The sequence below is a fragment of the Heliconius melpomene genome, chromosome 1 (genome assembly GCF_056956725.1).
Source record: "Heliconius melpomene rosina isolate 202511_hmr_F chromosome 1, ASM5695672v1, whole genome shotgun sequence".
Classification (NCBI taxonomy): Eukaryota; Metazoa; Arthropoda; class Insecta; order Lepidoptera; family Nymphalidae; genus Heliconius; species Heliconius melpomene.
This window is the reverse complement of record NC_140389.1, coordinates 10,930,476-10,948,382: the sequence shown is the minus strand read 5'-3', so window position 1 is coordinate 10,948,382 and position 17,907 is coordinate 10,930,476. Positions and strand designations below refer to the sequence as shown.

Genomic DNA, 17,907 nt, shown 5'->3' with positions numbered 1-17,907 from the left:
AGTTACGTGCCTTACTTTCGTTGATGCTATCGTAGCGAATGAGTGCATCCACCTTAATTACTTTACTTGACCTTATTAGAGGAGGGAACATGCCCTAGGCTTATGGCAACTGTCACCTTAGTCGTTTACCTCTGTGTCTGCAATCCTCATCTAAATAAACATGATGTACAAACGTACGTGCATAATCTTCTTAATCTTGAATATTCTTCTTAAATTATTTCACCTGTCGACAAACATGTTTTGTTACTTATCCTTAATCTTTTCTTGAATAATTTTAACTTTAAGTATTATTTTACATAAAAAAATTGAATTTCTTGTCGATTTTTCCGCATATAGCAGGGTTGACAAGGGGTACCTAGTGTTAAGACACTCTGTTCCCCATTTCCACCCAATTTTCGAGGCATTGCGTGTTGAGTGGTGGAACTCAATGCCGCATTTTACCAAAGCGGGACAATCGAAATTTAAAATAATACATTTCCCCAATTGAAAATGAACTTAAGCAGGCAAAAATAATGTAAACTCGCTCTGTCGTTTTTATCTGGCGTGATTCCTGTCATATATCCGAACAAGCATAGATTTATAAATACATTTGGTTAGTCGAAAATATGTTCTAATATGTCTACATAAAATATATTTTATTTATTTACTAGGCTGGTCTATTTATTTATTTAAATCACTTCTTAAACAGTTATAACCTTTCTTTGAGGTAATTAAGAAATACACAACTTATTAATAAACTTAAGCTTCATATCTCAAACTCCGTACTCAAATTTTAGAGTTTACGTCATTTAAAAACATATATGACAGCTCTTAAACATAAAGTAGGTTTTTGTAACGGTTAAATAAAATATTTAAAAGAAAATAGCGCTACGTCGCATATTTAATTTTATCACTTATTTCCCGTGTGCAAACTTTATTTTAATATTTATGAAAATTTTAGTAGGCAGTGTCATTGTATGAAAATATATTCACGTTATTTTAAAGGTAGTTTTTTCAGTATGCAATAAAATTTATAAATTATAATTAAATATTCATATATGTATGTCATGTTCTACATTCTCTATGAGTGAGTTGGCGTTTTTAAATAAATCCTTTTTTATTAAAATTAAATCTATATAAAATCGACATATAAAAAAAGTAAAAGAAATGTGTCTGCACAATGAATATAGTTGCGAAAAAATATGTAGGGAGATGCAAAAACATTAATCCATAATTTTTTTTAATTTTGTCTGCTTATACAGGCACATTTTCGGATATGCTAATGCTAAATTGCCACCGAAAAGAAGTGTGATAACTTCTAATATAACTAACTAATGCGACGGTTATGGGTTCGATCTCTACTGGAATATGTATAAATATTTTTCGTTTCCCACTGTAGTAAAACAATCTAACAGTCTCTAATTCAGGTGTAAAGCGGAGAAAAGACAGCTTTGATACCAGGTTGTCTTTACGTAGGTACTTGCTGCGATTTCTAATGACAGCAGCTGGTAAGTGGAAGTGACATGACAAGGGTCATATAGTCAAGGTAAAGACAAGAGAAGTCGCAGGCGGCAACTAGTAATAATATAGATCCCAACAATTTAGGATTTACAGTTCGCTGGGTGCTTTGTTGAATTAATATGTGAACAAATAATACAAAAAAAATAATTGAATATAAAAATACTTTCATATTTCTACATATTTTTGAACCGTAATGATTTATCAGAGCTTAAAGTCGGGGAAGCGTGAACGTCACAATGTCCTTGTATCGTCCTTTTATCATATCCTTTTGACGGATCGCAAGTAATCTGTAAAAGAGGTAAATATATTTTCAAAGATAACGTATCAATTTCTATTACATCTCGTGAAAGAAAGATCGAAGAGTTTTCCCGATATTTCAGGGTGATTAATTAACACTTAATGCTCTGTACACGATGCAAAATATTGTCATTTTCATCGATAGAGAGGAATGATTCCATCAAAATTCACAAGCGGCAGGTGCTAGTGACGCGCTGAAAGTGTCTTTTAGTGGGATCGAATTTTGTTGGCGCTTAGAACTGAGAATGAGAGACGTGCTTTATATTCTAGCTTCTTGCTTAGAGTTATTTCCTTATTACATATTGAATTGTACGCGGGATATTGCTCTTCTTTTTATGACTACTTATAAAATATTTCTTTATAAAGAAGAAACTTTGTTTCTATCACTTTTTTTGTTTTTATGTAGAAACCAGAGTATAAAATAACAATACCTAGCATGAAATATTAATTTAATTTATTTCAATAAATTTAAGTGTTCTACAGTTGTTTCGTGACGTATCTCAAATCTGTAAGTGAGGTTTATCCAAACCCTTTATGTTTTATCGCATTTGTCTATAACTTGGCAGAAAATGCGAATGTTTTCCATGGACTCACAATCTTCCCCCAAACTTTGCTCGTTCCTGTCTCGGCAGGTGCCTTCGCGAATTATGGGACTTAGCATTATTGCCGATGCGTGTAAAATGTCCTTGCGAGTGTCGTAAATCATGGAATTAAGAAGACAAGTTTATTATGATTATTTTAAATTAATTAATTAAATTTATATTTACTTTTTTATATCACTAACTATAATATAAAATTAAGTTAAGATTCGTTTTTCTTTTTAATGAATAAAGCATATTATTAAAACTGTAATATTACAAGTTATATACGAATAAAAAAAATTTTATGTGATATATATTATTTCACACTATTATAGTGATATATTTGGTTTCATCCATATATTTCATATACACGAGCTGTCTAAAACACTTAAAAACTTAAATTTGATTTGGTAATAAAAATAAACAAAAAATGTCGCTGAATAAACTTTGATGTTACTGCTTTTACAAGTCAATAATTTATCGGGTTTTTATTTGCAGTTGATTGAGTTACTGTTATCAAACCCCGGTCTAATATTTTACAGAGGGAAAACTACATTTTAAATTACTTAATTTATATCAAAATTTCTAAATAGGTGCATGTATGTACCTGTTATGAACGTATGTGTGCCAGTATTCTTTGAAAAAATAAGGAAACTACTTTTTAATGAATAGAACGAGTGTATAAATGCGGAACATACAAAAACTCTCAATATTCTATATTTCATACATTTATTAATTTGCCATCATATTTTATTACGTTTAGAGCATTAAAGAGACCTTAATTATATTTTCCTTACCGAAAGTTACGTTCGTTTGATAAGCAATCCACAGGGACATAAAATACTCAGATATTATTTAATTGAGAAAATTGACCAAAGAATGAATGAGAAAATGTTTACTATCAAATGTTTTTATAGTTATGAGTTTATAGTAAAAGAAATGTGAATATGGGTACATTTGAATAAGTTGTGTTAAATAAAAAGAAGTGGTTATGATATTGGTTTGAGTGAAGATAAAAAATATTAATGGAATACTTTTATTAATATATATTATAATTTTAAAATAAATATTGTTAATAAAATAATTTAGGGGCAATTAAATATTTTTAATATGAAATATATTATAAGTGATGGTAGCACTGAAATTTTCTTTATGAATGTGAGTTACATCCGGTATGCTTAGTTTTGGAGGGATTTTGACTATAAAAACTCCATGAAAGCAAAATTGAGTTCAGTCTTCCTAACGTTGTACTATTGCCAGTAGGCTCCGAGCAATGGTTATTAAGTGATATTTTAAGTGCTAAGTGTTTAAGTGTCAGTGCTAAGTAGACAGTGTTAATAATAAAGCGATTTAAAGAGTGAAGGTTTATAATAGATCTACCCAGTGAGGAGAAGTTTCTTTCACTAGGTTGGTTATAATCTTGTATATGAGGATCTGCCCTAGATGTTATATGTTATGATAAAATATTTAATTTGGAGCTTTAAACAATGTATTATATTCAATAATATATTTTAAGGCATCATTTATTTTTGGCTTCTCGCTGTATCGTACGAATAGCAGGATAGGCATAGGAACCTGGGAAACTAGTGCTTAGATATTCCGTTCCCAATTGAGATATTTCCTTTCTCCAATTTCCGCCGAATTCTTGAAGCATTGCGGTGATGAGTAGCGGACCACAGCGCCGCGCTTAGTCTCCTTCTTAACATAGTGAGGAAATGAAAATATAAATATTTTATTACCCCATATGGGAATAGAACCTACAACACGCGGAATATTACTTTGTGTATTGACAGTTTTTCTTATTTTAATATAAATTCATAACTGTAGTAAGCTACAAAGTTAGGTTTTGATTATCTGCATGATTGGCATTTCAATTAAAAGTTGCGAAATCAGGTGTATTTGTATTTTTGGACACTTTGTTTTTCTACTAAAGAAAGTTAAGTTGACTGTGTCAATTGATATTTCTAAAAATAAATGATGATCCTTTATTACCGTAAATAAAAAAAATATTAATTATATTCGATTGTTTATTCAATTAAAATATATTGTTACAGGTAAGCAGTTTTTCATGTATAACGTTGAAATGAATTAAACAAAGGTAAGTGCTTTCTTTATATATCAAATAGTGTTAGTGTTATTAATATTAAGAAAAAAAACAGCAATTGATGTTAATATAATTAAAATGTGTTGTTTTCTAAACAAGAATGTAAGTGAACGACGACGTGTAAAAACGCCCCAACAATATGTAATTAGTAATATTAACTTATAAACATACAAAATACATAAGGTATTGTGCTTGTAGCTACGTATGCTCACGTAAAACATTGGTTTATTACGCCACGAGATTTTATATTAAATGAAATATTAATATTTCAAAATATTTGTATTGATGAATTTATAATTTTCGACGTACATGTAATTAACGGTAGGAAATTATACTTGAAACAATATGCATTTAAAAAAGCTATTTGCGAACGTTAAATTTGTATACGTACTATTGTATTTCGTTGAAGGTTTAACATCATTCATGTTGTTTCAATAAATAACTTGTGAAGAGTATAGAAAAGTGATATAGTATTTTATCACGATGCTGATCGTCAAGTCTAGCTTTGAATCGGGAAAATTAAAATCGATCCTATAAAATATTCTTTGTTAATGAACGTCTGCATCGCGTTTACTATGCTTTGTATAGAAAAACCTATTGTTTTCAAATAGTGTATCAGACTGTATAGGTAGCGTATCGTACCTTTGAAGGCAAGGAGCGTCCGGCGTTGCAAAAAGCGTAAAGCGCATTGTTTTCACGTTCGTAGAGGAAGCGTTCAGCGCTGACGAGCGATGGTTGGGTGTAATGGACTACTGTTTACTCTCATATCTAGCTTTTAGGTTAAAAACTAAATAAAGCTAATTGTAAAATGTAAGAAACAGTTAACTTCTGTTGGTGTTTTCTTTTTGTCTAGATTTTTTGTAAATATTTTTATAATTTTATTTCTTACATAAATATCCATTGTGCTCGTAAAGTTATCCCAGTCAAAATTTATTTCAATAAATCAGAAATTAGTTTCCTAATTAAAATATCACGTTTCCCATTTTAAAAGTATTACTTAAAATGTTTAAATACTTTTATTTTATCTTGTACGTTTGACTTAAAAGCGTAAGAGGATTGCGGACAACCAAGCACTATTCTCCGCCTGACACCACTGCCCGAAGAGGGGATTTTTCTTATTTGTATAACATAACGTTACATTATCGGTGTACTAAGTTACAATATAACTGGGTAATAGAAGTAATATTTAAATATCACAGCCTGACATTTGTATTTAATATTATAACGTTGCTTATTTATATTAAAAACATGACGTTTTAAAATAAAAATATTTTTATCCATAAGCACATTCTGCTTGAATAGAGATCGGTGCTTTATTTTGACATGGTATCATTTTTTCTTTCCAATGAATTATCCTGATGTTGCGGAATTTATCGAACGCCACATTTTACCAGTAAGATGCTTTTACTTCATCGAACCTCACGCAGGCATATATATATATATATGTATATCTTCACTTAATAAGAATTCACTGTGCGTAATAACTAATACGGTGTTTTTGTTGACTCCCGAAAAGTTTAGTTCTAAGGGAAATTTATCGTCTTTCGCTATCATAAAATGAATTTATTTATTATTATCTATTTTGCAATAGTAGATCAAAACCCCTTATAGGGTTATTTTAATATTATTTTATACATTATTAATTTCCTTATTCACCGTTTATTTAAAACTCTGAGCATTAATACTATGTAAGTGACGATTACAACTAGGACAAACAGACGGCACTCATAGTTATGCGGTTCATTAAAATCCCGGAAGTAGATTTAATGCTATTTATATCAAACAAAATTTACAATAATGAAAGATAGAAAGCTCTCTCTTAATTGGACACACCTACCAATTATCTTTTAAAAAAGATAAAATGGACTAAGGAAAACCTCGTGTAATTTCTTTTTGTATTCAGATTTAAAAAACATTAACCTGTTAATAGAAATAAGGTAAAATAAATTATATTTTATAATGAGAGCTGCTTTAAGTCGAATTATGTCCTCGCGGAATATGAATGAAGCAATAAAAATTTAGAGCATGCAACGACAGTAATTTTCACACTGTCAACGGTATATTTCTACAAATATTTTCTGTAGGAATGCTCTTCTGATATTTTTCCTAAATAACTTCATGTACTAGCCGTATACATGTCGCGCGCTTTGAAGTGCAGCATTTATATAAACGTCTTGTTCTAAAAAGCCATTTAAATTTACCAAAATGTAAATTCCAATTTTATTATATTTATATTAATCAAAATACATATAAAATTTTAATAGTCAAGTTGAAAATTCTGAAAAAAAATTCTGTAGGTTCAATGACTTGGATATTGTAAATTAACATTGATATAATATTTTAGTCGGTCTACATCTCTGCATCTGCATCATATTACATAATATTTATATATATAAGAAGCTACCGTTAGGTCAATCTTCCCATTACAGGTATGTTTGTATTAATTATTGAGGTGCTTATATTACTCGCACAGTATAGTTTGTACAGATTTGGTTAAGATGTGCTGCCTCTATATTAACTGTACTTAGTTAATAGGTTAATTGGGCACCCACTTTAATAATACTGCAGCAAAGTTAAGAATTTCATCATATTATATTATAGCAAAAACAATATATAGAATTATATGTAAGCGTAGAAAATAAGAGAAACACCAAAATGAGTAGGTATTTAAATATCATTCTTATTATCATAATGTGGTTTTGCTATCTAAGATGCAGCTACTTAGCTGTGAGTTTCATACGATTCTCTTTAAATGTATTGCACATGAGGTGCATATCTGAGAGGAGGTAAATATTATTAATTTTATTATTAAAGTAATAAAATTTTCTATGCACTTGCTTTTAAATGTTCAAGTATATATAAACATTTTATTCATGTTAACGCTGTTAACTATGAGGAACGCCCAATGCGCCTCGATCGTACATTTGTCATTTCAGCTACGCAATTTAGCAATTTTAATAACTAGTTTAGCATGAATTCTAAGCTATTTTGAATTATTCTATAATATTGAACAGTATCGATGCCATTAGGGTATGAAAGTTTGCCTATAAAAATACATATATAGGAATCAAAAATATGTTCATACAAAAACCAAGAAACAGTAATATGTACCAGAATTAAAAGTTTGACCATCAAGACCACAACTACCTTACTTGAGCTTACGAACAAATCTCTAAGGTAAGGTAAGAAAAGTAATAACGGCGACTTAATATCGTAATATTATTTATTTTCCAGCCATAACGACTCGCGGGTGACGCAATCAGGAAATGATTGTTAATTCAACGTGGCTCTTCGAAGCGTTCATTAAATAGAAACTTAATAAAAATGAATAAATTTATGTCTACTGACATTCTCTCTTTAAACTTATGATGATTTAAACGAACTTTTTTTACATTTATCTTACAAAGTCCGGAAACTACCTATATTAAATTTTAGTCGGCGTACTAATTAAAACGAGAATGCTTCCCGAGCTATACTTCTGTGAGCGTAGTCAAAGCGTGCGGGCATTTTAAAAGACATGGAATTCAAACGACTGTACGAACGAATTTAAATCTTCATATCTTTGTCGCCGCTAACGTGAAAATGCTAGAATACGAAAGTGATAGTCATCTAATAAAAACTCTTTACCGTCACCAAAGATGACATAAATCTAGTCGTATGTTTGGAAAATGAAGCTTTCATAACGTTTTTACGACATTTTGAATATAGTTAATCAGCGCACTGTATGCTGCTGTACTGCGGGTAGGCCGACGGAACCTAGTGTTAAGACACTCCGTTACTTATTTTCAGCTGAATTTTGGAGGCATTGCGTGTTGAGTGGCAGAACTTAACGCCGTGCTCTACCTCGACACCAGAGCGAAGAAATGAATATATTAGATATTTCAGATATACGATAGCACTTACATATATCTAAGACAAAAATTCGATCATATATATGTAGAACAATAAGCACTACTATCTTAAACGATCTTATTTTTTATTAACAATATATATGTTAAAAAATCTTACGGAAAACTAAATAGGTCTAAAAACCTGAAAAAACTTTTAATTGTGAACTAAATTACGTGCTACTTTAAAACCTCAGTATTTTATAATTCACAGAATGTTTTTCGCACTTCAGGCACTTCTTTGTGAAGAGCTTGAAAGCTGAAACTTGTATAGGCAAATACTAGAGTAATATCTGTTGACGCAGTAACATTTGCCGTAGAGGGTTGTTCGTTTATTATTTTTTGGCCGTGTTCCATTAAGAAAGGAAATGATAGTGTAGGCTCAGTTTCTGTGCGTCGCGCGTTATTGCGCGTGAAGGCGGGCGGGCGGGCGGCGGGGAGCGCGCGGGGCGGGCGGCCAGTGACACGCCGGCCTGCACCGCGGATACGCGTGCCTAATGGTCTCGAAACGTAACTTAACCGCGAGTTAGTGGGCAGACTTGTTACCGACAACGTGTTATGTGATGACCGACGTGTTTTGCTTGTGTGATTAGTGCGATAGCATATTATATAAAAGTACGTACAGGCTTAAACATGAAAAAAAGAAAGTTCTAAAGCTGAATATAGGTTTAAAATGCAATAAATATTATAGATTCATTATCTTTTACATTATTTTTTTGGATACTTCTTATAAAATCATCGATATTAAATAAAGAATAATAAATAATGGAACCATTATATATATTTAAATTCTTTTATTTTTTAATTATAAATATATCGAAATTAGTAATAAATAAGAAAATAGTTAACAATTAATTGTTTATGTTTCAATAAAATTTAAGTTAATTTTATATTAAAACAGGACGAAACATACAAGAATATTTAAATTTCCTATAACTAAACATATTATAATTTAATCTATTATTTTTGAAATTTCAAAAGTATATAAATGAATGAAAATCAAAATATGCAACTATAAAGGGTAATATGTTTTAATTTGGATTGTGCCCTGCTATCAATTTTATATAAAATAAAACAATAGATATACTCAAAAGCTGATATTTCAATTATTTAATTTATATTCAGTAACTCTTTATACAACTAGGTTTATAAAAGCTTTTTACTATTCAAGTTATAAATAAATATACATATTTTGTATGACATTGAAGTTGGAAAATTCACCATAATTTAAAACTTTTTTTTAATTCTTTTATTTAAGAGTCCTCTTAAAATATAATGTACGTTTTCAACCCGTACAACAGTCAGGACGTAGTATTGATTAAACGTATTCTGTTTCACTGATATACTCACATAAAGATATAAATATTTCATTTTTACATCGAATAATCCAAGTGACGTCTGGTGAGGTGAATAGAGGGAGGTTACGTGGACCACTCTGAAATTGTCACAAGTTCATGTTTTTAACATGTTTTAAATTTAGGCCAAATTTAGAATGCTTACCCAGAATTAATATTGCAAGTTGAATTACCCAGATAATTATAGTTAAAGTGTCGTAGACTGTTACATCAATAAAGTTCAAACTTAAGATATACATATTATAGCTCCAATATTTTTGCACGATCATATATCATAGTTTCGTGCAGATGACGCCCGAGCGCTCCACTAGCGAATATAATGTATACGTTGAGATATGTCACCTGAAATGCTAATGCAACTGTAAAGTTTTGGAAACTTTAAGCATAATTTAAAATCTACCGTGAATGTTTGCTCTTAGACATTTAAAATAAATATGCAATCTTTTCCTGGGATTTATTAAGCAAGAATCTACTCAAATGGAAATTACTTTAAGAAATAAGACCGGAAATATTTGCAAGTTTGCAGCGCAAAGGCGCGCTGTTTTCGAGCAAATACCGGTAACTGTAGCTAATTATGCTTTGTACTGCTAGAAGTATGTATATTTTTTTATATTTCTAGATAAGAAAATGCTTAAGATTGAGTAAGAGACAAAGGGTGGCAAGTGTACATTTTTTAATTTATTATGCTGGACTCCAATAAGATTTAAAAGGAATAATTGTATAATTGAATTCTTATTACTTTGTTATGCAAAATTCTTTGAATAAAATTAGATAAAAATGTGAAATGCGCATATATACGTCACAAAATTCTTAATTAGTATAAATTTTTGTACCAATTCTTTTGGTTTTCTGTAAACATCTAAAATAAATTAGAACACTAACTGTAAACTAAACGAGATAGCATCAGAAAAGCTATTGAGCTAAAGCTATGTTCAGGACAATGGACGGGAACGTGCTTTCTACACTGTCGCGTGTAGATCATATTCCATACATACGACTATTTACAAATGCAAGCTTCAATCTCATCTCGACTCTTTGACATACAAAAATATGTGGAAAAGCTGAATACCTAATAATATATAGAGAATTTTCATTTGAGTTTTTTTTAAAAGCTTTCTCTATTATTGGATTTAATATATTTAAGGAAAAAAATCGCGTGAATTAGTTTTCATTATTTTGCTATTTAAAATCATATATTCATCCACTTGTGAATGTCCATGCAAAGTTTGTTGATAATATATCTTTATTCAAACTCAATAAAAAAACCATTATATAGGTACATATTTGTTCCTTAAATTCTCAAGAGAGCAAAAGCTCTATATCGTATTTCAGAAAGATGATATGTTGAAATTTTGGCGTATTTAAAGTAGGATCTTGTTGCCTTCCTGCCTATACTCCAAAATTTTCATTGCTTTTCACCTTAGTGCTAAGACATGCTATCATTACACTATGTCACGGTAGCGTTACTATAAATTTATCACCTATTCTCTCACTTCTGTGCTTTTAAACACTATTTAGATATACTTGTTGCGGCGGTGAGTTTCGCCACTCAATGCAGTGTCTCGAAAATGAGGCGGAATGTGGGGAACGGAAGTGTTTTAATGGCAAGGGAGTGTCTTAAAAAATGATATCTTTGTCATTTCATTATTAAAGCGAATTAGTTATTCGTAAACCTGATATAGTCTTAATTACTAAATACGGAATTCATTAACCTAATAGAAAGTTTTAATATATTTCTTACAAAGAAATGCTTTAATTAATATTTTTATTTTTTATAAACTTGTTTTATTTTTTACATCTTATTATCGAAGAAAATTTTACCAGTGTTAATGAATACGCTAATGAAGTTGCAAGTGGAAAGGTTGATTAAAAGAAACTAGCGTCTGCTTTTTTTTGTACTCGACAGGATATCTTCAATTATAATTATTCGTTAATAGTATTTACTGAAAATATCTCGTTATAATTTAATGAATTATGTCTATGTCGCTATTCATTTATGTCACGATTATAATTATATTGCGTGAAGTCTACAAATATAAATTATGAAATGCTGAAGTGGAATGCTTTCAGAAGTACATAAATGATTGATGCGGGATGCTGATATACTAATTAATAAAAAGAAAGTTTTTTTTTTTTTGTATTATTTCAAATATAATATTAATTATTATTTATCGAGCAAATGTCGACTAACCTATGTCGTATTTACTTATTCGTACACATAATTTAGCTTTTGCGTGTAGATTGTGCAAATGCAATATTTAATTTTCGTTAGTCGTGTGCAGAGTATTTAAATAGTAGTTAGCTGCGTGATCCGCATGATTTAGATCTGTTAAACTAACTTGGAATTCATAATGGAGTGTGACTCCATATATTGGCCCACTGGTTAGTGATTCTACTCATCTGTGGAACCTGTCAGTTAGATCCACGGAGAGCTTTGGCCTTTATTATGAACTTTAATGGTTTTAAAATATCAACAACGTTTTATTTGGTCTCTACTCATTTTTAATTGTTTGAATTACCATTAAATAACATTGAAAATAAACACAACTGCACGTTACATAAATTATGTGTATTTTCCATTTGTTTAATCATCTTAATTTATTTGCAAATTAACAATGTATCGAAATAAATAATTTCTTATTGCTACCGTCATTACGTGCGTAGGTACGTCATTATAATTAGCCTTTGGCACCTTTACGTAATTTTTCTCGTATAACAGAATAGGCAGAACGAACTTAGTGCAAAAACACTCGTTCTCCTTTTTCCGCCCACTTTTCGTGACATAGCGTGTGTATTAGGGCTGTGTTGGGTTAATTCAAGCACAAATACATGTATACAACGAATAATATTATTCCTAACCTAAAAATAAATTCTATATGTCGAGAGACTTTCCTTTTTTCTTAATGCCATGATTCAGTATATTCGCTTCCACTGAAGACGTTTAAAGTATTATCTCAACTGAACTGAAGGGTATTCAAGTGATAGTATATATATGCATGCACTCCACTTTTTTTATTTTCATCTATTCACATCCAGAATAGATTCGATTATTCGATATTCAATTCGATTTTACATGTCAACTCGTTGCAAAATTAAATTATTTGTCAGTTAATAAAAAAAATGAATATGTGCTATATTCATTTCATTAAAAAAAAAACTACTGTATCTAAATATTTATTAACAATGAACAATAAACTATTGTCAAACAATAGATATCACAGATATCTATAATTAGAAAATACTACTTTAACTTTGATGAAGTTAATGATATACTTTGCACAATATACGTTTCATAGGTACAACTTTACTTTTTATTGTGTACGAGAACAATTTTCCAACTTGAAAGCTTAAAATTAAACTATGTTTTAATATTTGTTCTGCAGTAATATGATATTAGAATATACGTATATATTTCTAGGACGTTGAAACAGAAAACGGGATTGTAGTTAGTTTTAAAATGAAATTAAATTTTATTTGAAAAATAAAAGTCAGCGAAGTGTACGCGGCGAACAATGCTAGGCGGCCGTCAGTGTTAAACGATATGAATGAGACTATTTTTCCCGCGATGACATATGTCTTCCCTATGCTTCCAATTGTTTTTTTCCATGGAATTTTATATAAAATATCATTGAAAAAAGTTTGTCTGTACATCGTGTCTAAATACAGAATGCAATTAAAGTTAATGTTGAGCTGTTCGACTGTTTATTGTTCTATTACTTTGTTGAAATGAAAAATTCATTCTTGCCGATTTTTTTTTCTTGCAAAGCACAATTTAAATTTAAATTCTCGTTTAAAATTAACTTTCAAAGAGCTTTTATTTAAGGAGTTACATTTTAATCACTAAATTCTAACATTAATTGTGGTAGTGTTTTATTTTTATGTTATATTAAAAAGCATTTATCGATTATTAAAATAGTTTTCATTTTGCGTTGCATAAAAGTATACCATTTTCTGTATGGACAGGCTCATTAGCAGAGGATTGATTGTCATCTGTCAAATGCAGAGATCGTGTATCGCTAGTGGATGAACCAAGATTTATTATCCGCTAGACGCTGGCCGATATAATAAATGAAATATGAAATGGTACTTCTGTAACATAGATCTAGATTTTGTAAGTCTTGTAAGTGAAAATATATATCAATTTTAACTTTAGAATAGACTTGTTAAAAGACGACGACGTTTGTATAGCTTCAAATTGGTGTAAGTTTAACTGCGAGCTGATTGTCGATTGGCATATTCAATACGCCTCACTCTTCCGTTAAGCCGACGTGGGACGTTAATAGCTATTTGTCAGTCGTCAACTGGTGATTGATATGTGATGACGTAATTACTTTACTTCATGCTGCTCATTGTCTGCACTCCCAGGTTTATTCCAACAATTTCATCTTTAATTGAAAAAATCTCATTATAATATCATCAGAGATATTATATATTTCTATTACGAGAAAAAACTAATTGATACAAAAGTATTTACGTAAGATTTTTATTTTTTTATATTACATAAGCAAAAAGGAATTTGTTTGTAGCTTTGAATATTTTATTGACTATAAAGTGGAAGTGAAAATTATTTTGCTGTTTCATTGAGCATTGATTCTATGTAAATGGCGTATATTTTAGGTTTATTTACGAGAAATGTAGCCTAGTATCCTTATTGCTCATTAAAAAAGTGTTTTAAGTACTGGCTTCGCGTTATAAAAGAAAAACAAATAAAAAAAATTGAACAGCAAGTTGGTCAGTTGCAAAAATATAGTTAGCTATCCTATAAAGAAACGAGCGTGTAAAATAAATTGAACATAACTTAGAAACTTTATAAACACTTCCAGTATGAAGTGCTGTTTAAAGAGGCTTTGTGGCGTTCAAACAATTAGAGTGGACAAAATGTTAAATTGTCTTTATAATTCTGTTATTATAATATAATATTTTCTAATGGTTTCGCCTTTTTCATTTCTTACTTCTCTATGGTAATTTGATGTATAGGAAACGTCGTTATAACGCAACAATAAACTAATATGAAGAATGCAATCTATCAAAAGCGTATAATTTAGCATAACGCTATTACTTCTATATCGAATATTCATTTCTGTCTAATTTATGCTATTTAAGCACACAAAATCCACTTTTACATATATCTTTTCTCTGCTAACTAAACGAAAGCCCATAGCAATTAAAACAAAATGCTTTTATGAATTTTATCCTATTTTTTTACACAAAACATAAAATGTATGTAATTAAATGTCATGTTAGGATCTACATACGGATTTTAGTGTGAGCTTTGTAATAATAGTGTTACTCAAAATGCAATATAGCCCTTTACACGAATTTAAAACTTGTTTTATGCGACTACTGTATGCGCTTAAACGGTATGTCATGTCCATGTGATCGCTTAAGCCTCGTTTAAATAATATTTCATGGAATATCTCGTAATAACGTGTAGCCTACTATATATACTAGTCTCTTATATATTAACTTTATAGTAAAATGTATTCGTGTTTCAACTTTACGTACATCGGTGTTAATATAAATTATAAAAATATATCCCGCGCACAGCAGGATAGACAGAGGGAAGCTAGTGTTAAGACACTCTTTTCCCCATTTTTGTGAGTGGCAGACCTCAACGCCGCGTTTTGCTGCGATACCAGAGCGAAGATATGACAATATTAAATATTTCATTTCCTCGTGTGTCTCAATCATACTTTGTAGGGGTGCACCACGACTGGCCTCTATAAATTATATAAAGCTACTTTTCGTTACCAGCGGACTAGTTTGGATAAACTTATTAGTTTGTAAATTTATATAAGAAAGGACTTCTCCGATTCTTACGGTAAATAGAAGAAAAACGAAAAAATATTTACTAATAATTTTGAATTACATTGCCTATATTTCATCGCTTGTAAAATGTTAATAACAAAGCTTTATTTCACTATAATCCTATCATTAATGATAAGTGGTAAAGGATTTAGCTATACTAAAAGTAAACTGACACGCACAATTACAATATAGCTAACGTTTGTAAATATTTTTTCCCTTTTCATTTAATATAATGCCTGGTGGATGTTGGGTACTCGAAAGTTTTGTAGTCAGGTTTCGGATTACTCCATTGCCTGTCGGATTGTGCATGTGGATTAAAATTTTGAAATTACCTCATATAAAGCAGAACATGCAATTGAAAACTTGTAGTACTTCAGTTATATTAAATTCACAGAGTAAAGAATATATGAATTGGTTAAGGGTTGCTTAACTAAATTTTCAATTTATATAAAAGTTGATTGAAAAACATATTTGATGTTATTTTTAATTATATTTATTAATTATCATTTAAGACAAAACTAAATTAAATTTAATTAACAATGATCTACATTCTAGTAATTAATTTTGAAATTTTATTTTCTATGATTGTTAGTACGATTTTATGTAGTAGGCATAATGGCGAGATTTACTGAGTCAAAGGAAACAAAAGCCATTGTTATCCACACAAATGTGAAATCTCGTTTTGGGATTGAGGTTTTTGACGTAAAAGGGTCTCCTTATCGGTTTTAATGCGAATCAGTAAACAAAAATTGAACAAAACACTTTTTATCCCTATTTGTCTCTAATAAACTATATCTGATGATTGGAAGCTCTCAACAGTACTTAGCGTATGAAAGGCTTCAAGTAATTCCGATAAGGCATCTAGTCGTCCCACGTTCGACAAATATTTGTCAATAAATTCTTCAGTTAGTGGAAAATATATTTCTTTTACCTTCACTTGAATTTATCGAAGACAGAAAAAGATGGCAAAGTAGGTAGTGCAAAATATTAGTATATCTATATAGGATAGAGAACACGTAGCCAGTTAAACTTGTTTATTTTTATTATGAATTGACGTGTTTGTTTCTTTTTCTTAAATAATAAAGAAAGCTAAACATTTATTTCTTTGTTATATGTAGTAGTGGCTCCGTTTTGTGTATTTGTATTTTAAATACAAAAAAGAATAGAAAAAAACTTATTGGAGAAAGTTTGAAAGGCTGGAATGATGCGGGGACCATTATTAAAGTTGGGGCGTAAAGTAACAGCTGCACTAGAAATAATGATGACCTTACGAAAAGAGCCAAAATGGCATCTTGAAAGAGGCACGAGTAAGGAAAGTAGAAAACTGGACGAGGAATAATGCAGAAATTGTTCTTTGAGAAATGAGAATGTCTTTACTTTATAGATTGGATATTATAGGGTAGGGACTGAGCAATTATGAAACGTAAAGTTTATTTTACTTTTTTATTATTCTTATATTATATTATACTAGTCGACCCGGACGCGGCTACGCCTGCTTGAACTATAAGAATATTTATTAAATATTATATAATATATTTATTTTTATAAGGATGAATATCAAAATATAAGTTAATTTTGGGTGACGTTTTCTTAAAACAACAAAGAAACTTTGCAAACCGGTGCTTAGCAACGACGGTTGTTACTAACATGGCAGAATAAATTACATGTCAAATTAGAAAGTATTTTAATTTATTAGTATATATGTGTAATGTAATATTATATAGCCTATAGCACTTCTGAAGAATGCAGCTTTCATACAAAACAAAAACATAGTAAATCGGACCAGTAGATCCAGAGATCTTAGCGTTCAAACAAACAAACAAACAAACAAACAAACAAACTCTTCCGCTTTATTATATTAGTATAGAAGTATAGATAGTAGTAATTTAGTTATATGTAATTACGCTTTTTTGATATGCTTTTTTATTCTTTTGTGAAAATATATTAGCTAAAATTTGTTCAATTCAAATTTCTAGATTTTGTGTCAAATTTGGACCTACATTATACTTACTAAGTCCGATACATATCAACTGCGTAACCCGACGAGTGGAAGGAAGCCATTGTCATAGGTATACCGAAACCTAACAAGCCGCGGAATATGCCCTCTAGCTATAGACCTATCAGCCTTCTCAGCTGCTTAGGAAAAATTTATGAGAGAATCATTCTCATTAGACTCTCCGAGGTGGTAGAGGCCAAATCTCTGCTCATTAAAGAGCAATTCGGTTTCAGAAAGAAACATTCCGCCATCCACCAAGTCCATCGCGTGGTAGAGCACATAGCCCAATATAAAGTAAAAATTTCCTACCGCAGACATACTGCCGCCATTTTTCTCGACGTAGCGAAAGCCTTTGACAAGGTCTGGCATAACGGCTTAA

General features: G+C 30.3%; 1 protein-coding gene across 9 annotated transcripts in view; it reads left to right on the top strand.

The window, feature by feature from the left end:
* Positions 1-17,907, top strand: part of CadN (neural cadherin) — a 240,619-nt gene that overhangs the window by 88,102 nt on the left and 134,610 nt on the right. For 2 of the 9 annotated variants that reach the window (XM_085185011.1, XM_085185001.1), the window contains exon 1: positions 8,842-8,984. The exons of the other annotated variants lie outside the window; for them this stretch is intronic. The gene's annotated coding sequence lies outside the window, so the exon portion shown is untranslated. Of the gene's footprint in view, positions 1-8,841; positions 8,985-17,907 lie in introns of those variants that run through there. 9 annotated transcript variants of the gene reach the window in all.